At 40.1% G+C, this 17,620-nt stretch overlaps 1 protein-coding gene across 1 annotated transcript in view; it reads right to left on the bottom strand.

The window, feature by feature from the left end:
* tbkbp1 (TBK1 binding protein 1) overlaps positions 1-17,620 on the bottom strand; it is an 80,758-nt gene that overhangs the window by 62,494 nt on the left and 644 nt on the right. The window lies entirely within an intron of this gene.

Genomic DNA, 17,620 nt, shown 5'->3' with positions numbered 1-17,620 from the left:
TTCTGACATTTCATGGACTGGAGAATCAAACTTCCTTTTTATTCATGATGAAGAGGATTGAGTTTGTTGCTGTCCTAATTTTGTGATGAAGCTTTTTAACTTATGCCCCATCCTCCATGGGATGAGATGGCTCTCATGGTTTATTTAATAACATCTCATAATCATTACACACATGGCACAGTGCGGGTTTAGTTTTGTGGCTCCTTGCAGTGATGCCGCAGTTGTTGACTCTTTTAAAACTTGCTGCAAGGGTGGGTTAGGTGGCGGGGAAGACGCTGTAATGCAAAACGGTACAGCACTGCAAAGCTTCACAGCCTTGTAGTGGAAAGCAGCATCAGTCAGATGCCATCACACGTTCGTGCATACATACATTAACTCCAGCCAAAGGCCTTGACAGCTCAGATCATTCCAGCGCCAGTGGCCCTGACTCTTACTTGGATCCCACTTTTGTCTTGTTTTCCCGGCATCTGAAGGCTCGTTCGCTTCACAGAACATCACATCCTCCTCCAGTATGTCTGTTCTGCTGTCATACACTGACTAAAAGACTGACTGATAGTTAGACACACACACACGTATGCACACAAATGCACACAAATATGCTTAAAATGTAAAAATATGAAAAATGATGGTATGCCAAATATGCATGAGAACGAGAAGTAATGCAAACAGAGCAAAGTGGAAAAGTCACTGTTATTTTCAGTCATGAAAATGCATTCAGAATTAAGACCATGTCTATTTGGATATCAATTTTTACCCTACTTTACTCAAATTAACTTCTCTTTACTGCATATTTATTCAGATGCCGGATTCATGGAAATTGCACAAAAAACCTGAACATATTTAGTGGGCATATCCACACAAATGCATCATAAAGCACCACACATAATGTGGTTTTAACAAGTTATGGGCTTATCTGAGGAGATCCGGAGCCTAAAATTTTATTAGAAATCAACTTTATTATATATCCACATTATAACGCATTCATATCCAATCGTACCCCTCAGCAAATACGCAATCTACTACACTGAGCTGCAAAAAGAGAGGTTGATTCCAACCGTGGCTTCCATCATTTTAAGACATTAAGATCTACGAGAGGCTGCTAAAGACAGAAAATATAACCAAGTGTTTAATTGGCTCTGAGTGCTGATGTGACAATCTGTGGCTCCTGATTAATTAGAAGTGCATGCTTCTGCTGCTGCCACTGCTGCTGATGCATGATGGATGAGTCCAGAGACAAGATGATGTGTGAGGGAAAAGAGAGCAGTGGCTTGGATCAGAAAGAATATATGATAAACACGAGCGATGCATGCACTCATGATGAGCGCACGTGGATGAGATCATGAATAAAAAATATCGACAGCACATGCGTGTCCCCTGTGTGTGTTTTACAGCAGCACGTGTGCCTCTTTGTAAGGTGTGAGTACATTACTTTAATGAAAGTCACTGTCCTTGGCAAAGGACATAGCTGCTCAACCGCTGAGGGCTGCTCTCTTTTTCACCAGTCTGTCACACACATATACACACACACAAACACACACTTGTTTTCATGTCTTGGTGGGGACATCTGATTGATATAATGCCCACCCTAGCTCCTTACCCTAACCCTAACCATCAGAAATGAATGCCTAAACTGAGCCCTTACCCTGAACCTAACCATAACCTAACTGTAACTCTAGAATCACATTTTCAGCCTCAAAAATGCCTTCAAATTCTTGAGGACGCGGGCATTTGGTCCCCACAAGTGCCAGTTTCTGGTGCTCAGAGATGTTTAAATAAACACACACACACTGCAATATGCGTTTATCTTTAAATGGCTTTGTGAGGATATCCACTTACATAACAAACGTTAACAATTAAAACTAAACACCTGGCCCAGACCTAACTAATGTAGTCATAACATCAATCCAAAATAAGTCATCTCAACCAGGCCTTTGAAGATGAGTCAGGAAAGGAGAACCAACCAAGAATTAAAACACACACACGCACTTTAAACCAGGCTCTGTGATGCTCTCCTTCGCGTAAAGACTAGAGTACTGCAAGATGAAAAGGTGAGCGTGTGTACACATGCATGCATGTGACTGTATGTAGGGGGAATCAAAAGATAGTGGGGGGGGAGGGGGGGGGACGAGTATGTGCAAAGGAAAATGTACTCAAGGAACTCTATTGAAGTCTGAGGGGATAGTCCAATACTGGGAGGCCAAGACCAGATTGCCAGCTTGCAAAACATGCAACTGATCCCCACGGTCCCAAAAGCCAGATTATGTCGAGTATTTAACTCAACATAATCTAATTAACCATGAAAATCTCAACTGCTAAAATTAAGCTGTGTTAGGTCCTCTCTCCTCCATCTTGTAACTCCTCTCGTGGTAAATCAAGACTTATTTGTTTTAATATACAGTGAACTAATTTTACCTGAATTCTTTTACCATACGGCTTTTACTTTGCTTGATGTTTGAAGCAATTAAGGGAGAAAACTTGGTCGGGTATGTTGGTTAGGTAGCACCCTTAAACTACATTTGAGCAGAGATACCAATTAAACGGTGGCATTTCTGCTTAAATATCAGCTTACATCTCAACTATAAAATTTGTTTCAAATCAATTTACTCTTGATCACCTAAACACTTAATCGGCTGTTCCGTCTTGTTTTAACTCTTGAGAAGTGGATTGTTTGTGGCTGCACAGTGGAGGTCAGTAGAGGTCTACAACACCAATGTAGCCATGTGTAAAGGCCACTAAAGTTTATCTAAATGTCACATTGCCACAGTTGAGAACACACGAGTACGTATAATAACTGAAAGAACATGCATCAGATAAAAGAGACATTAGAGCAAATAATGTAGACATAGTGTTTTGAAAAGCCCAGAATAAAATCCATGGAAGTGTGAGTGTGTTACCTGAATTTTTAGGAATTGCTTTGAAAACCTTTTCCATCTGGACTCTGTTTATATTTGGTTGTAGAGTTTTGATCTTGGACGTCCCACACATCCATGGAAAGCCAGAGGGAGGAAAAACCCCAGCGGCGCCCCGTTACAAAACTGAGCAGACATCAATGATATGACACTGATTAAGTTGGTGTTGGGATGGAGGTGGGTGTCATATACACAGCAAAAAAAGCCCCTTTATGAGACTTGCCAGTCGGATGAGCACAAAGATACTAGCTGATGTGGCACTGAGATCAGCTAATATGACAGAATGTCGCTGAGATTTTTTTTATTAGCCAAGGAAGCTATGAAGCTGCTATGACAGAATTTTTCTGTAAATTTCAAATGAGCAAGTGAGAAACGTTTTCTCATTTCTAGAGCAAATTAGGAAGTATTTCATCAAACAAACTTGGGGATTTATTCCGATGTTTGAAGCCACCATTTAGGACTTGGTTATTAGAGAAACTTGATGCATCTGCAAACACAAAAACTGTGATGCATCCCTTTTACTTTGCTGCACCTCTTTTAGAGTCAGTGCATATTAAAATTATATAAACTAAAATGTAATCCAAGTACTCACAAAAGCCCCTGAGGTGCTTTGAGGAACCCTGCCTCTAAATCTGTTTCTCCAAGCAGCATACTCTTTGCAAATCCAAACCATACGCTAGTAAGCAGTCAGTGGAAGTAAGCACAATTTCGTCTGCCATTATGGCAAGCAAAACTTTCATCTCACTTGTACACTATCCATGTGAGCTATCCATGTGTCTGTGTAAGTCCCCAGCCAGCTAAACTGCAGAACACACTGAAAGCCTTACCAAAAGGGTTGAACTACTCCATTCTGCGCTTGCATGGAGTGCATTTCAGTATGGATGGGATCCAACCAAAGTCATCAGTTTCAGCCTCACGTGTGTCTCTTTTTCATTCTGTGGATAATAAAGGAGGTATGCATGCACCGGTAGTCACCGCACGATTGTTGTTTGATAGGAACAGGCGTCTGAGCTGCCAGCGGAGTGACAAGAACAAACATATGAATGACAGAAGGCAGTGAAAAATTCACTGTAACTGACTTGAGGGAGCTGGGGACATGCGACGCTTGTGAAGGATAAAGGACACGACGACAGTAGATTATTCATCCAATCAGCTGTGCTGTAAAGGTAGAACTCGGAGGTAGAACTCGGAGAGAAGGGGCAGAGAGAGATGATTAAAAGAAAAGAGGCTAAAGGGGTTTGCAGCCTGTGCCATGCTTTCTGTTTAGAGGTAGAGGTAGGAGAACTGCATTCGACAGCCAATTATTACACTCAGACAAAGGCGCAACAGCAGACTTGTTAGGGCACTGAACCCATATGTTTCAGTTCACGTGTCTCTCTCTCACACGTGTAGACCAGCTTTAACTTAAGACGCACCATTCACCCAAGCAAAAGGAAAGGACTGTGCATCTATTCTCTAAAGATAGTAACCTTCTGCATAAATGTACTAATCCTCCAGCTTTTGTCATCTAGCTTTAAGTAAAAAATGCTTAAAAAGGTGGCGGAAAGGGCTTCGACTGAATAGCAACAACAATAAATCAAGGTGATATATGAGGAGAGTAAAACAGTCTTCATGGATTTTGGATCCAAAAATCTGTTTTCTTTAGTCACGCGGGATTACGAGGCGGCGTGTGTATGATTCACGCAGCTAATTTCCAACCTTCTTGTAGCATCTACGATAGCGCTACCGGTGCAAGTCAAGAGTTTCAGATTTGGGAGATATTATGTGGAGTATGAAGAAAAAAAATTCTTCCTAATTTTCAGTACTATTGTGTTTACTTGCAATGGGACATGAATTCACTATGTCTTTTTGTGGACAGTTCATCTGGTTGTTGGCTTTCAGTACCACGGACAGCAGCCCACTCAGCAAACAACACTGTCAAGGCCTTCCTACAGGAAACAAAGCTCTTGGACGCTGAATAGATGCAATGCTGTTTCTATGAGACAGTGAACGAATTAGCCTGGATTCACAGAATGAGCTGTTTTTCCAGATTTAATCCTTAATGATTAAAATGACTGCAGTGTTACAGTTTTGTGGGTGTCAGTCTTAAATGGTCAAGTCCATTTAGGAAATATTACAAAAGAAAAATTACAGTGGCAAACCACTCTCTGTCTTTTGACAACAATTCAGCTAGGTTTTGATGCTCAGCAGATGAAACTGGAAATACTGGCTCGGATATCCTTATTACGTGCTGCAATGTAGGCACCTAAAAATTGGCTGCTGAAGTCGTTACACTAGTGGATTGGATCCTTTCTTTCTGATTTAATTTGAGATTGATCAAATATTAATTATAATTAATCATACTTGTGTGTTTTTTCAAGGTTGAATATAGTAGCAACCACGTATAAATACTGTATTATTGGCTAATATAAGTATTTTCTTGGCTGTAAACAGTTTTTGTTTTTATTACCAGTAATTTTGTGCAAGTTTATAAGTTTAAAACTGTGTGTGCTGGAGTCAGTGCAGTACATTTACCACTTCAAAGGATCCCTGAAAACCCGAAACTATTATATTATCACTAACTTCTTTACTATCTTTGATTAATCAAATAAATAATAATGATGTATCGGCAATAAGCAGTTCCTCCACTGGACGTGTTAAGAAGAAAACAAAGCAGGTTATCAAATAGTTCTCAAATATCAAATAGCCTACATTCTTTTCACACTAACAGCCACTAACTACACTGACATTGCAGGCATTAGCAGTATTAAGCATGTCTGCTGGGGTGCGTTTGTGTGGCATACCCCAAAATTCTGACTGATCTCAAACATCAGTAAAGCTGTTTATTTTTCATAAATCGAGGCTGTATTTCCTTTGAAGCAAGGATAACTTGACATATGAATGTGTGATGAGTAGATCATTAAAATGTCACTCGTCGTTTTTCTGCATATGCACCTCTTTTTTTATTTCTGTATTTTCCTCAGAAAAAAACTTGTAGTCACTTGAAACGTTGTTAATAAAATTAAACGGAGTACGGATTCCAATGAGTAAAACTAGTAAATCCCGTTCTGTTTATTATTTCTTCTTTCTCCTCACAATTCTGGATGTGTATGAAGTAGATTGAGAGACGTTGCATACCTGGGAGGCATGATAAAAAATTGACTATATTATTAGTTCAGGCAGACCACAAAGTCAATCTCAGCCTGCAGTCCCAGCAGATCAGCTGATCGCAATACCAGCCAACATCAGCTGATAGTTTCCTTTCTGTCCAGTTGTTAATGTTTCATTTAATTGTTTTACTTGCTTTAGCCTGCCTATATTTGCTACTTTGTCTGCAAGCTGCTTTGGAACCCACCAGGGCCTCATTTATGTCATGTCTTTTAACTTTAATAGTGGGGTTGACTTTTACTTTTGGGGATTTTTACTGTAGATGGAACAGGAATTGCAGATTAGCCATGAGCCATATAGAAGACTGAAGTCACTGATCATTAGCAGACATTCATCTCCATGCTCATACCTCTTGTTATCAGGACATTGGCTCAGTAGTGCCACTTGTGGTCAAGAATTGGATATCAGATTTTAGGATAACCCCCCCTGACCTGCACTGGAAAACTAACAAGCACTGTTTTTGCTGAAGGTCCAAACAGATCATTGTGCTTCCGCTCAGTCTTCCTGTGTGACCTGCGTGTCACTCGATCTGATGCACACTGTTTGTCAGCTACATATTTATTGGAAATCTATGTGCTGTGGCTGTGCTGTGCTGAGAATCCAAAGATTATGCCTCAAATGAAATTATTCTTTGTATCCTCAGAGTCAGTTTGATGACATTTTGTTGGTCGGATCTGTCTCCAGCCAGAAGCAGGCATCTTTCCTCTGATAGAGGTTGTCAATATGCCTGACTGCTCTTTTTTTCTTGGCTTGAGTAAAACAAAATCTGACATACTTGTGTACAGACTGAAAGGAAGGTTGTCTTCGGTTTTGAGTATATATGTGTGTATACGTCTTTAAAAGGAGATGAATAAAGTCGCAGCAGCAGCAACATTAAAACGGCAAACATTTTCAGAGATGTCAACAAAAAGGCATACAAAGCACTGGTGGGGCATTCTCATAGTGTGAGGAGATATTTTTAGGTGCACCAGACTAAGCTTAGGAAGTCCTGTAACGAGTGACAAGCAAGTGGGTAACCTGGTTTTACAGAGACACAAAAAGAATCACATGAATCCCCAGTGAGCACGAAGACTCCAGGCCCAAAACGGACTTTCTACCTCCTTCCCGAACAAGGATTTCTCAATGTCTCACACACAATCCTTTTTATGCCTCTTTTGCTCTGCTTTTACTACAAGTCTCTGTCACACAGCTGATCTGGTCACACACACATCCATACACACAAACACGCACTAACAGCATGCATATTACACTACATTATCCCTCTGTTGGTTGGCTTGGTGCCTTGAGTGGGCAGAGAGAGTGAGTGGTCACATTACACTACTGTTACATCACTCCTTCAGTCTCCTCAGCAACCAGGTGTCCTCCAACAACAAAAGCAACACAACCGTGTTATATCATCCCTGCAGCTGCAACACAATGTTCAAGGTGTTTTATGTATATCTATATATATATTTATTAAAAAGTCATTCCTCGTTATCACCTTCCTGCTCTACTGCTGTGCAAAGTCTTGGTGGTATTTGGTGCAGTCAGTGGGGTTTCTGCTGAACAATGGAGAAACAGTTGTGACAGGGCAGTGGGAGGTGTGAGGTTTTTTCTTCTTCTCAGAGCAGCAAAGACGAGTTTGAAAGAAGTGAGGCTTGAAAGAATATGGTAAAGTGACTCAACCAAAGCCAAAACTCTGATTGAAAGGAGAGCCTCGATGCAGGTGGGCTGCCCCTGGCTTTTACAGAAGCAGCAGTAAAGAGAGAATCAGTGGTCACTTTCTTAGCCCACAGATATTACACCACAGTTATATAAAAACATTTTGAAAAAGGTCTTTAGACAGAGAGCAAAGTGAATTCATACACTGCATTTTTTTATTTCAAGAGAATTGATTAACACAAATTCAAAGTAGACTGACATGTGCAGAAATGCAAGGCTTTCTGGTCACATTGACCTCTCCCATCTGTTACGGATGGTTTGATTCTTTCAATAGGATAACAGGCCATGTCAAAAAATGTAAATAATCTCAAAGTGATTCTTTCAACATGACAGTGAGTTTAATGCACTCAAATGGACATTTGCATGACAGCTGTGCAGCTAATAAACCTGCAGGAACTCTGTGATGCTATCATGTCAATATGGACCAAAGTCTCTGAGGAATGCTTTCATCACCTCGTTGTACAATTTATTACTTTTGTAGTTTTAATCATCTGTTATATCTAGTATGATAAACTCTTACACTGACATGGCAAGATATTCAAGCGTTCAGGCGACTTCCCTCAGTATCTCATCTGAACGACTTTATTTGGATGTAGAAGCTGAAATGGAGCATTTCTAAATGCCATTAGCATTTTTCACAGCTCAGTGGACAATGGACAGCTTGGATAATAATTCCATTCACTCAAGTTTGGATAACAAGGGGACGGGCTGTTAATATCTGAATGTGTGACTGCTTAGGGTTTTTGTTTTTTTGCCTTTTTGGACTTGAACTTAGCAGTCAGTACTCATAAAACTGATGCCCATGTCTTTGAAATTCTCCCAGAGTTGCATAAAATTGATATTTCTCTCAAACGTTTATTTCCAAAAAGATTTTAAACCACAACATCAAAGTATTGTAATAAAAAAAGGACATATTTATATCTGTGTCTCCAGATTTGTTTGGGTTTTTTTTGTTGTTGTTTTTTTACCTTTTTGTCTCCTGAAGGTAACCAGGAGGTCGCCTCAAGAGGATTTATTCCCTGAAATTATCAAAGCTTTGTCACCTATATGTTCTCCAGGTGTAACAAGTTGTGCAGCATTTTCCACTGTGCCATAAACCTGATTAGTGAAATCTGAGTGGATTTTGAGGCTCATGGGAACTGTCTATCACTGACTTAACATTACTTTTGCTTTTATTTGGATTAAAAAGAGACACTTTGTGCTCTGGAACCAATCACCGTTATCAACCGTACTTCAAAAGAAGCCTCTTATGTCTGTTTTTATGCAGGTGAGCCTGGGGGTTGTGCTTAATTGGATTTTGGTGCTTTCTCTATTAAAATGATTAACATTTAGTCACCAGTCGTGACTGGTTAGCATCTTTCGGAAATGGTCATTATCTTAGCTCAAAATGATGACTGTTAGAAAATTCTATTTTCACAGATGTCAAACAGAGAAACCTGCTGCAGTGACTTACACAACTGAGTATCTGACTTGCTCTAGCCTGCAATACTTTGACTTATTTAACAGCCAGGCCTAAATAGAGACATCACATGAACAAAACATAAAGGCAGGATACACAGCAGTTAGTGGCAGTCATTCCCTGTTTTTTCTCCCTGTCTCCTTCTTCCTTTACCCCTGGTGACCCTTGAAAGCCATCCATGAATATTCCGTCAGCCAGCAGGGCCTGTGCTCTCTCTTTTCATTTAGTGATTCAGTCAGTAAGTAGCTTACATAAACGTCCATATTTATGTATATGAACACATAAGTGAGTAGATCCTCCCAGCGAGCTGACCCAGGGGCAGGAGACACTGAAAGCTAAAGTATGGAACAGTGGCGAATCTATTGGAGGAAAATGAAATAAGTTTTGCATAAATTGTCTATCTGAGAGTTATGTCGGGACTGTTTCTAGGCAGGATGCTTCCTTGCTGTGTGTGCGCATGCAATCGGTCTAATGTTCGCTGGCCACCAGTGATGATACTGCAGAGTGAGACAAACGACCTCATATTCCTAAGGCTGAGCCCGACTCTCAGGTGCTGAGTGGAAACTACAGCATCATCAAGGTGCTGAGTGAACAAAGTGGATTATTAATTGCAACTTCTATGTGCACCATTGTCTGTAAAAAAAAATAAACAATTTTAAAAAAAATTTCTTCCTAGCAACAAAAAAGCTTAATGGTGACATTGTTGACGCCTGTATTTTGATTATTTTGAGTATCTTATGCCTGTCAAACTGTGTTATGTTTTGCATTTTTTAAATAGATTTAGCTAAAGAAATGGGAACAAACTGTGTGTTATTTTGACAGGTTGCTAGGTTCTTGCCAAGTTGTCAGTTATGTGTAGACATAACACAATTCATCCCTTTGCCATTTTTATGCTTGAATAATTTATAGGTATTGGGATCTATCCTGTCTTCCTTCTCTCACCCCAACCGGTCGCAGCAGATGGCCCCGCCCCTCCCTGAGCCTGGTTCTGCTGGAGGTTTCTTCCTCTTAAAAGGGAGTTTGTCCTCCCTTGCTCATAGGAATCATATGATAGTTTTTCACTGTATGCATTATTGCAGGTTCTACCATACAATATAAAGGGCCTTGACGTGACTGTTGTTGTCATTTGGCACATTATAAATAAATTGAATTGAATTGAATTTATAAACCACTATAAAGAAACTATAAAGAAATGGGAAGGCTCAAGACTTTTGCATGCCGTGCACCGTGACTGTTTGTGCCTCATTTTGCAGCAATGTCGTATCTCTTGCCAAATAACCTGGTTGAGAGTTACTGTTAATCTAACAATGCCATCCATAAAACTAAACCCCTATAATTTAACTAATGAAATACATTGACATAAATCCACAATTTCCTTTTGATTAAATGTTGGGCTGTAAGTGAGGCCTGAGTTTGATCAAATACGTATTAACAGTGTGGAACAGAATGGTTTTAATAAAGCTAGAGAAAGCTGCAATAATCAATATTTTTAAATTAAGAATCGATCAAAGACTTAATTCAAGATGACAGCAAAGGCCAATAAATTTTGGAAATAACCGCCTCATTTAGTGGATAATAAACACTTTATTATCCCAGCAGACCTCTGAGCTGTGATGCAATCCATTTACATCAATTCTACGTCATCATTTTGACCTGACACTCAAATTAATTCTAATTCATTAGAAAATTATTCGTTGTCGTTAATCCCATCTCCCCGTGACATCCCCTGAGGTGAGAACATCATTAACGCTATCGTCGAAGCTGCAATAAGCCAACGCAGGCTGTGCAAGCGTCACGACGAAGAAGACAGACGTGCAATAACAGTTTGTGCCGTCCTGATGCAGCCGATATACAGTGAACACTCAGCTATGAGAGGAAATAACGCATGCAGTGTCTTAAATTAAATCCTGCTTTTGAAGCCAGTCTAAAGAGCACAGCAGTTAAACACAAGCAGCTTGTCACTCAGAGCAGAAAGCTGGAGAGGCCAAGGTCTTTACGACATTAAAAAAATCCTGCATACTTGCTTTAGTCGAATTTTTGCCAACTTTTCTTTCTTTTTTTTTAAAGAACACGACTTTCTGTCCTTTGTGTTATGTTCTGTCCTTTATTTGCTTGAATGGCTTCAATCTTTCTGCATGTTTTTGACTATTTCTATGCATTATCATGTCAGAACTGCCTTTTGAAAGATCTCGTTTGCAGAAGACGATAACGACAGTTATGCTTTGTACGAAGAAGACAGTGTGTACTGCTCAGCGTTGTCACTCTTAACGTGCTGACAGCTCCCAGATTCAGTCCAGCAGGGCGGCAAGGTTCAGGGAAGAAAAACAACACAGATTTATATAGAACAATAAAATGACTCATCCAACTATCCTCACAATAAAAATAGCAGCGTTAATCATATGTTAAAAAACCCAAACTGTACATGTTTGTGTTTAATGACAAGAACTGTTGGTGTTAATTATTACTCTTGTCTGTCAGGAGCTAGAAGTTGTTAAAGAACTAAAAAACCTCAATGCCGCCTATGACTTTAACACTAGAGAACACTTTGTATTCATAATGTTCTAACATTAAGCTCTATTGGCTTCTTTTAGGACACAGCTGCATACATACCCCAGCTCTTCATTTCACTGGCTGTCAGATCCTTTAGTCTCTCATGTACTTACGCTAGAGCCAGCTTTTGTTCCTAGTTTTGTATTCTTCGTGTACTTTGGTTCATTTCAGTTACCTGGGCTCAGCTCACTGTGCATTAAACCTGCTTGTCCTGCTCTCCAGCCATCTCCAACTACTGTCTTCAGTCTGCAGCCACGGACAGCTAGCCAAGATCATCTGCCAATACAAATGAACTCATAGCTCTCTTTTGTGTCCTGCTGTTAACCAACACAGCACTCAAAAAAGAAAAAACACACACACAAACCTTGTCTTGAGTAGTTTCACAAAGGAAGTATTCTATACCCACCAATTGTATAACTCTGCATTGCAACTCTTAGTTAAACACAAGGAGTTCTTTGGTGGCACACAGCAGGTTACAGCATCGGCAAAGCGGGATTGTAACTCCTAACGTTTTTTCAATGGGGTGTGTTTTCACCCAAAGTGTTTACATAGTGTTAGACAAGCAGGTTTTACAATATAACAGTGGTTGCAGACCATGACATGACCTAATCACTGCCTTTGAAATGGTTTCTTTGGAGAGAGAGATCAGATCTGTCAACACATGTAGTCAGCTGCTGTCTTTAAAGCAACTGTGATGCGTCACGATTGCAATAAAACATCAATAAGAGTAGGTCACCTATCAGTCTGCTATCAGGTTGTAATTGAAAGGGGTCAAGATGGCCATTACGTTCAATCTCTTTGAGATTAACTGTCATAAATTGGCAAAAATCAGGAATCTGTTGCCATCTGTCGTGAATCTGTTGCCAGTTTGAATTCAAGTTCTGCCAGATTTGAAACAGAAATTCAAAAATCTTCCACAAAAACTCACCTAGTTCTTTCAGGGCAGCAATCTAACTGCGAAATGACACAGGTGCTCAGCAACCTTGTTTTTATGTAGGAATATAGGCAGAATACAAGCAGCTGAGTGGAATCACTGGTTGCAAAGAGATGCCCTGAGTTGCGGTCTTTAGCATTGATTTCAATGTGTTGCAAATCTCCAGTTATTTGCAATGCTTTGCCAATCTGTCTAAGAGAGGTTGCAATGTATTTAGCCATTGTGTGATCGAAAACAGTCGCTCAGTGGTTGCAACACCCTCAGTCTAAACCAGCAACAGCAAAAAACTCAACACAAATGTCGGGGAACTGCTGATTTTTTTCTAGTCACAAAGAGGTTGCCGTGCTCTGCTGTGACTGAGCCACTAGTGCCTGAACCTAACCCAGATAATAAGTCCAAAACATAATGGTCCAAAGGAAATGTGAACCACAGTCTCATAGCAGATAACCTTATGTCACCAGCACCTCTCCAGCCCCCTGAAGTTGATTTTGTAAGTCTCTAAAATAAAATACCATAAAATACCTCATGCATAATGATGAAACACAAATAGCATCTGACGCAACGTGATTATGTAAATTCCCTGGTGAGAATGCATTATTTGACCTGTAGTCTTAGCTAGTTGGTTAGCACAGTTGCCTCACACGCCGAATAACCTACCCCTAGTGGTGGTACCTAGTATAAACAGGAGGGTTTTGTCCCCTCCACTGTGGTGACCCATTGGGAAATAAGGATATGTACCTTAAATAGACAATAGAAAGAAAATACTTCCTACCTAAAAGTGCTCTGCACAAGCTTTGTGTATTTTTATGTCGTGATTTCTGCAAAGGAGCTACCCCTATAATTGGAGCTCCACTGACCTTACACAATATCTCCTTTTCAGGTCTTAAAGGGTACTACTTCATATGTGAGAAACCCTCTAAAAATCCCTTTGTGCTTCCAAATGATGTGTTGCATGACTAAGTTCACTTGGAGTTTGAAGCAGAAATACTTGAGTCAATCAGACTTCTGTTCCCCACGCCTTATCTTTCATTCAGGCCAACAGCATGAGACTACATTACAAGCATTACATTTATAAACTTGTAGCAACCAAATTACATTATTTGTCATGTGGGCGTCCATCTATAATATAGTGTGTGAGTGTGTGTGTGTAGTGTTGTGTAATATAAAAGTTGCATTGATTTTATTCATTTATGTGAGTGGCAGCTTTTAGCTTTGCATAATTTAATTATGAATCGTGTCTGGATGAGAAATTCTTCTAATGATAACAGAAAAGCAGATTTATGTTTGCATGTCAGAATCTTAATGCGCACTTTGCAGGAAAAAAAACATCAGTGATTAGCAGAGCCCGAAATGTGCCACTCACAGAGCTGAGCAGACCTAATAATCGACTGCGTTTCTCTATTTTGCAAAACTGAGGCAACGATTTGAAAAGCATTTCTTTTCCAGAAGGGTTAAATGTTAGACCTGCAGAGCAAATCTGCTCTTAAGATTCTGCGTATTGCAAAGGATGTGATTTTTCAGATTTTGCACCCTGAACGAGTCGTGCAAACGGCAACTGTTTCAGCTGTGATTCTCGTTTGCTTCGGCACGTTAATTCATTCAGCACAGAAAAACACTTCCTCTGTGCAATGAAAGGTGCCAATGTTCTCAGTGTGATTGCGTCAGTAACCACTCCTTCCACACACACACAAATACACACAAACACTGTCTTTAAACACATTACAGGAGTTACTCATAGAGCAAGTCTCAAAGTCGGCCGGCACCAAACAGCCGCCCCTAAAAAGACTTTGTATTATTAAAAAATGATATAAACACTTGACGGTGTGTCTCACACAATGAAAGCTCAATCCCAGAGCTGGGGATGCACACTTTCCCCTCAAGTGTGTCTAAATACAATCAAATAAAACACAACAAACCCCAAAATAACATATGTAATATTAGGTGTAGACGGTGTCCTCGGTATAAATCTAATAATTTTCTAAACAAAATCTGTCTGAGAGGCCATTTCCTCATGAGAGTAAACTCACTGGCATACTCTAACCTCACTTCACAGCGCATCATGTTTCCAAAAAAACAGCATCAACAGCACTCATCAGCAAATAACAAAGTACATTATACAACAGCTTCAAGCATGGAGGAGCTCGCTGCGATCCAATTTAAAGCGTGGAGGGGAAAAAACATGATTAACGAGGGCAGAAAAACAGCAAAACAAGCCCGGACCCATGAGGGACGATACAGCAGTACAGTGGTTATGTGATTGGTGATTAGCAGGTAAAGTTATGATTCACTTACTTAAATTAGCTCCCTCAAAGGCGACCCCCTGGGAACTGACAAGAAGGGTGGGATGAAAGCTGAAGTGGTGCTAATCAACTGAAGTCTGGAGACCGGTAAGATCTGGCTCTGTAGATGGATGGGAAGCTTAAAGTTAAGTGTTCTTAATGTAACCTCTTGACCCCTCTTACAGGCCACTGCAGAGGCACTGACAGTGACTGACAGATTGCGCATGGTGCTAATTATTAAGGCTATATGAACATGTGAAATAATGACTCGGATCAGGGATGTTAGTCCCAAAAGAGTGATTAGATATTCAAGGTTTTCATGGTCTAGGCACTCCTCCTTCATGCTCAAATGTTCGCTTTCCTCCTTGTGCACCTGTGTACACGCTATGAGGCCCGTGAAGACAATCCCGACTGCCTTTCAGCACGATGTCCCTGCCCACTCTTGAGAGAATCCTTTAAATATTCACTCTATGCAAAAACATTTTGTGTTTGTCATAAAAGAAAGACAAACGACTTCAAACTACAATATAATTTAATCTAAACACATCCTGAATGAATAATGATGAGCAGCATGCTGTGTTACTCTTAGTTAGTCTGTAACATTTTCGTGGGAATATCAAGCCGTTATAGTTTAATATGGAATTGTGAGTACATGATGGGAGATTTAGCAATTTTTTCCGATCTTTCGATGTTAAAAAAAAATCCTTAACAAAGTTTGTTGTTACAGAGATCTGGGTTGTTTTTGACACCCATACGTCAAAATTTGGGGTTATTAAATTGAAGTTCCAAGTTGTCTTCCTCAATTGTAGCTATTTTCTCAGAAGTTTGAGTTTGTAAGTTAAAAATTTGAGATTTGACCTAATTGGATAATAACCAGACATTTTAACTTTTGGATAGTAAAAGTAATAAAAAATAAAAATAAAAATCAGGCTTTGATGATCTTGACCTCAAAAGTTAATCACTGTGAAGCTCAACCAAATCACACCCGGGGTAAACTTTTCATACAAATCCATACAAAAAACTTTGAGTAAATTTGCTAACAAACACACCAAAAACAAACCACAAGGACCTAAGCAAAAATTATTTTGTGCATTGACCCTGCACAGAGGACACGGTGCTTTTCTGCTGTCTACATGCTGCATCTTTGTACTGTCACCAGGGGTGCCCATGATCTCCATCAGGCTAAGAGATTTTTTCTCCTTTTCTTGGTTGTTTTATTTTTCGAGGGCTTTTTGGGCTCCGTGCAAGCATGTCTGCAACAGTTGCATATCCATAAACTTTTACTCAGGCCAGCTGAATAGCTACACAAACAAACAAAAATGCAAAACCATGAATTCCACGTCAGGGGGTAGATTTGGAGGCACAAACACACACCTAAGAGTCAAGTCTTGGATCCTGTTCAAGTATCACATTCCTTCATTTTTCACTTCATGCTTTGGTGTGATTTATACACCAAAAGCTCTTGGTTAGAACAGCATTTTCTCCAACTTTAATTAAACACCTCTTACAAATCTCCATTTTCTTGGTTTCCACTGTGCCATTTCCATCTCATGTGCAGGAGTCACATCAACCCACATTCATACAACCAGGAGATGCAGCTTAAACACAAGTATCTGTGTCTATATACCAGGCTGGACGGATCCTGGTCAGCTAGCTTGTCCATTACTTTGCTTCAGATTCAAATTTTAAGCCCTTTCAGTTTGGTGAACCACCGGCTTAAGCATCAGCAATGGGTCAAATTCTTTTCTATCTACAAAATAGACAAAAAATGTGATACTGAGTTACTGACGGTTTACTTCAGTGATGAGTGTGCTTTGCAGTTAAACAGACACATTTATTTTGGAGACATCAGCATGAAACTTGATAGATTTTTTTCCCCAGTTCACACTCTAGCTTACTATTACAGTCAAATTCTGTTTGGAGAGGCGAATACATGGGTGAAGTTCTGCTGTGAGATTTTTCTTAACCCGTGGCTGTTTTTCCGTGACTTTTCCATTTTTCTCGAACACATTAACGAACCACGAAGAACAGCTACATCCATACGCAAGTGTTTCTATTCCACGAGAAAAGGGCAAGTCTTTGTTTTCCTTTTCACCTCCTTCTCTCATTTGTCTTTACTTAGCCGATGCGCACTGTTTGTATTTCACAGCCAGAAATGCTCCACAGACTGCTTCTACAATCCAGTGAGCACACATCCCCCTTCAGCACCAACAGAAAAGAGAAAGAAAGCGTGGCTTTGCGAGAACAGCTTGCATATTTTCAGTCTGAAAATGTCTGAAATTCCCAAATATTCTCGCAGGGTTTTAAGAGGATAGTTATGCCTGCAGTGAAAATATATAGAAGGCTGTGCAGAATTTACTGTTTTCCATAACTCTCCTAAGTAGCAATATAGAGTGAGAAAAGCAGATTTGACAACCACTAGCCAACAAATGTAGTCTACACTTTGCTGACCGCGTTGAGCGCGGAGCACGGAGCCGAAGTTGAAGCTTGCCTGCGGCCAGGGGCATCGCTCTTTGTGGTGCTGATGTTGCCAGAGAAGCGAGCACACGCGTCTCCTTTAAGGAGAGCTACGCATCAGCTGTAGGCAAATAAATTGAGCGTATAATAAATAAACACAGTTGTATGCTGTATTTAAAAAAAA

Source organism: Copadichromis virginalis, linkage group LG8 (genome assembly GCF_057382275.1).
Source record: "Copadichromis virginalis isolate Kocher_CV1m ecotype Utaka linkage group LG8, C_Virginalis_male_GT1.1, whole genome shotgun sequence".
NCBI lineage: Eukaryota > Metazoa > Chordata > Actinopteri > Cichliformes > Cichlidae > Copadichromis > Copadichromis virginalis.
This window is presented reverse-complemented; position numbering and strand designations above follow the sequence as displayed.